Source organism: Quercus suber, unplaced genomic scaffold, assembly GCF_002906115.3.
Source record: "Quercus suber isolate HL8 unplaced genomic scaffold, Cork oak 2.0 scaffold_1187, whole genome shotgun sequence".
NCBI lineage: Eukaryota > Viridiplantae > Streptophyta > Magnoliopsida > Fagales > Fagaceae > Quercus > Quercus suber.
In genome coordinates this window covers 1-5,498 of record NW_027070585.1, presented here as the reverse complement: position 1 = coordinate 5,498, position 5,498 = coordinate 1, and the positions used below count along the sequence as shown (strand labels likewise).

General features: G+C 31.3%; 1 non-coding gene across 1 annotated transcript; it reads left to right on the top strand.

Moving 5' to 3' along the window:
- The first annotated feature begins 1,622 nt into the window (after positions 1-1,622).
- LOC111994407 (uncharacterized) lies at positions 1,623-2,855 on the top strand. The gene is made up of 2 exons (XR_010627441.1): positions 1,623-1,852; positions 2,384-2,855. It is a non-coding gene; the product is annotated as an uncharacterized LOC111994407 (transcript).
- Positions 2,856-5,498: the final 2,643 nt, after the last annotated feature.

The window sequence follows — 5,498 nt, the reverse complement described above, 5'->3', positions numbered from 1 at the left end:
ACCGCATCGTATCTCATTTTTGCGGTCATATGTGCAGTGCTATATATAAGATGAGGTTTAAAGTTGGTATATTTTTCAAATTTTGGACATTTCTAACCCATCCCAAAACTAATTTTTCCTTTTTTTTTTTGGCAAAGTTTTAAATTATTTAACTAGTTTTTCTTTATTTTGGGTTGGTTTTTCTAGTCAACACTTGCTAGGGTTATCAATTTTTTTTTTTGGAAAACTAGGGTTATTAAACTATTAATAATATATTTAATATTAAAAATAAATAAATATATTAATATATAGAGAGGATGCGGTGCGGTATATTGTTACTTGCAGTGCTAAACTAGGGTTATTAAACTATTAATAATATATTTAATATTAAAAATAAATAAATATATTAATATATAGAGAGGATGCGGTGCGGTATATTGTTACTTGCAGTGCAGTGCGGTTATGTTATTTTGCGGGCGGTTTTGGTGCCCTTTTTGCGGTTTGTGCGGTTTATTCATAAGTTATATTTCTTTAGATTCTAAAAAATAAAGAAAAAAATCTTATATCGCTTTATAGATTTGGCCATGCTTTTATTGCTTTCCCTTCAACAATCAATTCAAGAATTTCGCTTTTTTAAATATAAAAAGGGGTCTAAACTAGAATTTTCAATTGTTTTAAGATTCAAAATAGTTAAAATAAAGCTATTGTAAGTTAGCTAACAAGCTAGGATTATTTAAGTTTTAGAAAATTATTACTTGTAGTTAAAATTAGAGTGTGTAATTGGCCTAGAAATATAACATCCTTAATTTTAAAAATAGTATGTGTAGGATTGAAGAAATTTTCATTTTGTGAATTTCAAAGTTTTTTCCCCAATGCATTGAGATTTATAGTTTATGTGATTCTTAGTAGATGAGAAATACATAATTATTTATCGAGATTTATGTCTCATTAAATAAAGGTCATGAATTCAAATTTTCTCATTTCCTTTCTCTTCTTTATGTTCTTTGGGTTAACTCACATTTTCTTTTAACTTATTATTATCTTTAAGAATCTTATGAAGTCCTTAATCCTAAATTAGGAAATCCATTAATTGATATGAATTTCAACAACAACCTTGTAAGTATTTAATCCTTTATAAATGTAAAAGGTAATATGAATCCAATATATCTATTTAGTGACATCTAACATTCTCCTATCTTAGAGAGATATTTTCCTATCTTAGAGAGATAAAATATCTCTTACACCGGATATAAGAAACCAATGTTTCACTGACATGTAGATTCTATACGGAAACTCACGTATCAATCGGACATTAATTTCATACATCGGGTACATAAAAGATTTTTCACAGAGAGAGATAAATGTTAAGGTGCGTGGTAATACCGGCATGCCACTAAACGGCAAAAGGCAAGAACCCAAGAAAGGACAGGTAAGATAGAAATGAAATAAGGCAAGCTCAGCTCGGGACACAACTGTCATTTTCTCCACTTCTATTTAAGGTTCACATCTCTCTCTCTCTCTCTGTGCCTGCCCTAACTGAAAACGACTGCAAGCAACCTGTGGTCTACCTGTGTGTTTATCATATAAATAATAAATATATATAAATAATATATATATATTCTTATATATATAGTATTTAACACCGACTCAAAGTCATTACTCCTTTTTTTTTTCCTAGTGTCTCTCTCTGTCTACCTTTTCTTTCTCTTTTGTAGTTATCTCTCTCTTTCTTTCTTAATCTTCCGTTTCTCTTTCATATTCTCTATCTTTAAGCAATGGTGGACACCCAGACTGTGTGTTGCATGTGCGGCGACGTGGGCTTCTCTGACAAGCTCTTCCGCTGCAACAAGTGCCGCCACCGCTTTCAACACTCGTATGTATAGTACTCGTGTGGCTTTTACCCATCACACATCACACCCACCATGTATAACAATTCTTTCACACACACATATATGTATATGATCATATTCCATCATGTTTCATGTACATATATCATTATCTGTATGTGTCATAATCATCATCAATAGATGTACCCACCTCAACCAACAACCATATATCATCATGTTTTCATGTTTATGATCGTGGGCTATAGCATCGTCATCCATATCAGCATGTTTATTATGTCATCTACTGCCTTATTAGTCTTGGTCTTGATTAATTAAATCTATAATGTCCGCTCCATAATAGCTGATGTTTTATCATCAGACGAGATCAATAGATTTCTTTTTAGGTATAGGCAGGATTCGAGGCCAGGTTATTATTCTATATATATATATATATGTATGTATAAAAGAGCTTAGTACTCTTTGTTATCATATGATATTAACCACGAGACCCATATGGCTTTCAAGTTATATTATTTTATGAGTGATTGTGTTAATCTTTTTTGGGTTTGATTTCATAGGTATTGTAGTAACTACTACAGCGAATTTGCTGAGCCGATTGAACTTTGCGATTGGTGCCAAAGTGAGGAGAGAACCATAAAACAAGGCAGCTCTTCCAAGAAATCTGCGGCCTCAATCGACACCGAATCACAAGCCGGTCTGAGTATTCGGCGACAAAATCAAGCAGCAGCACGACCGTGAAGCTGAGAACGCCGAGAAGGGAAAGAGTCCAACACCTTCACCACGAACAGCTACGCGCAGGTACAAGCTTCTCAAGGATGTAATGTGTTGATCAGGGGAAAAAAAAAATTAAAGAAACCAAAAAAAAAAAAAAAGAGACTATGTCAAAAAGTGTTGGTGTTCATAGTAGCAAAATGTTAATTATATATATGTTTTTTCGAAGTGTTGTTTTGGGTATATGAACGAGTTTTGTTTGTGACTTTGTGCTATGTTTTCAGTAAGTTGTTAATAAAATAATGTAACTTTCTTTTATTATAAGCTTTTTTTTTTGGTACGGTTATTGTTTCTGATTTTGTTTGTTTCACTACTGTTGCTGATGAATGTTACATGAAGCGGGTTTCGTATATCAAAGGGTTAATTTGAGCCAATTAAAATATAGTTTGTTGGACAAACATATTTAATTAGACGCAAGAGATTGACACAAAATTGTTATGAAAAAAACTGTTTGATAGGTATTGAGGGATGGTTGTTGGTCCTAATACTAAGAAAAACTAAAAGACATGTGGTTTTTTTTTTAAAAAAAAAAAAAAAATTATGGGTACATGGAAGACTGTTTTTGAGTAGGGTTCGTGTCTGTCAAACTCCTTATTTGTTTTGTTGAGCCTCTTAAGGAGAATTGAATGCATTGGAATGCCTTTTTGCCAAAGAATTCATAGTACCTAAAGCCTGCTAACTTTTACAGGTTCATTGAAGGGCCTTTAATTGCTAGGCCCTCTATTATTGTCAAATGGATGGGGAAACAAGGAAAAAAAAGAACACACACTGAGACACGCGCACAGAGACAAGAAGAAATAAAGTACCTAGGGGGAAAATTTTTACCCATGTTTGGTTTAAAATATTTTTCCACAATTTTTAGTTATGGAAAAAGAAATATTGGGGGAGTGTTAGTGCTTTGAATAAGAGACTAGGAGAGGAGGAAGAGTCTTTAGTGGTTGGTATTGCTTCTAGGCCATTCATTTGGTCATGAAATTTGCGATATTTTCTCTTACATGCATGTACTCTAGTGTTTTGACCCATACTTTGTGAAATATCTTCGAAGTACACAAGTTGATAAGGCTTCTTCTAGTGTATTTGTTTTGGCCATTTATGAGAAACCAACAAAACCCTTCTCATTGGGGTTCTTGAAGTGACGATGAAGCTATCGTCTCTATCTGCCCAAATCAATTTTCTTATTCTTTTTTCTCTTCTCTCTCTTTTCTGTTTTGCTGCTCTCTCTTAATTTTCTTCCATATGCTTGTCTGACCCTTCATGTGAACCTGATTTGAAGATGAAGGAAACTAGCTATAAATAACACATGATGACCCAATAGTAGTTTCCTTCATATCTCAACACTTTCCTTTCTTTCTAAACTACCATCAAGACGAGTCACATGGTTTTTTGGCTTCATACGATCTCTACCTGACCTTTCATTGTCCAGTTTACAAGCAAGTTCCAAATATAGGATCTAATAAAGATTAACACATGAAATAATACTGTCATCACGTTTTCTCTAATTAATTCCCCATTCAATCTAATTTTATATATCAAAGCTAAAAACAAGCTATTGAATACATATATATGTTCGTATAAAGCCTTCATGTGTGTGGGCTGTCATAGCAACTTTCTGCAGTGTAGCTTATAAATGAAAGAAGGCTGCAACTAGGTTTGATATATATAATATCTTATTTGGATTATGTGAGTCATCAAGAAGCTTTACGTCTTCGAGTATCTTCTTAGTGTCCGATGTAATCATCTCCATAGTTTTAAAATAGTTTAATGATCTTAAACTTGGATATTGAATGATTACATTGACCTAGTGAATGATTTGGGCCCAATTTTGACAGTAACATAGACTCCTGCTGAAAGATATTTGAATAGTTCTTTTTTAAATGTAAAATTTACACACGTATATATCCACCTAAAGTAAAATCTATAAGTGATGAGTCTTCTGGGTACTTAAATTTAATATCAAAAGAAGAGTAAAAGTTGTTGTTAGCTTTTCCTTTGTGAGTAGGGTTATAAACTTATAACAAATTGAGTTTAATGAGATATTAAAATTCTAAGATTATCTTCTTTTAATATTATTTAGAACACGAGTGCAACTATAAGCTCATCAATAAGTAAGATTACGTGTTCATATCAAGTTTGGTTCATTTTTTGTCAAAAAAATTTGAATTTATTAACAAGTTATTTTATTAACTTGTTTTCACAAATATAATACACACAACTATTTTTTTTTCCTATTCACAAATTTATGCTAATAATTATTTACTAAATTAAAGTTAAAATAATATCATTTGAGTTAGTTAGATTAAGTGATTTTCATTTACAAACTTATACAATTTACTATTTATATTATCAAATTTGTCTATAATAATTTACTTTGTTATAAATTTATTTACAAACTTACACAATCTAATACTAAGGTTATATAATTTATATATGTATACATATGAATATATAATATCACATATATATACTTAAATAAAATCTTATATTCACAAGTTTATTTATAAATGCATTATTACATTTGATCTCAACTAGTTTATTAGTCGAACTTAAACTTAGATTTGAGATTGAGCTATTTGCTAGATAAATTTATATAAATTATTTTTTCCCGAACTAAATCTAAACAACTCTTATTTGCAATCCTATCTATGGACTCTCATTCTCTTTGACGTCTATGTCTTTAATTGCTGTTAAAAATTAACATAATATATGGCTATCTCCAAAACTTGGGAGCCAACGATCTACCACATACAACAGAATATGTCGGGGCATCATCTCATGGGTTGAAGAATTAGATGGTGAACTTAAAACATTACTGCAAAAATTAATGACAATGAGCAGATTATCATGTATTCAACAGACATGCAGCTGTTGTAGAACCATATACTTCAATACTTGCTTAAGATT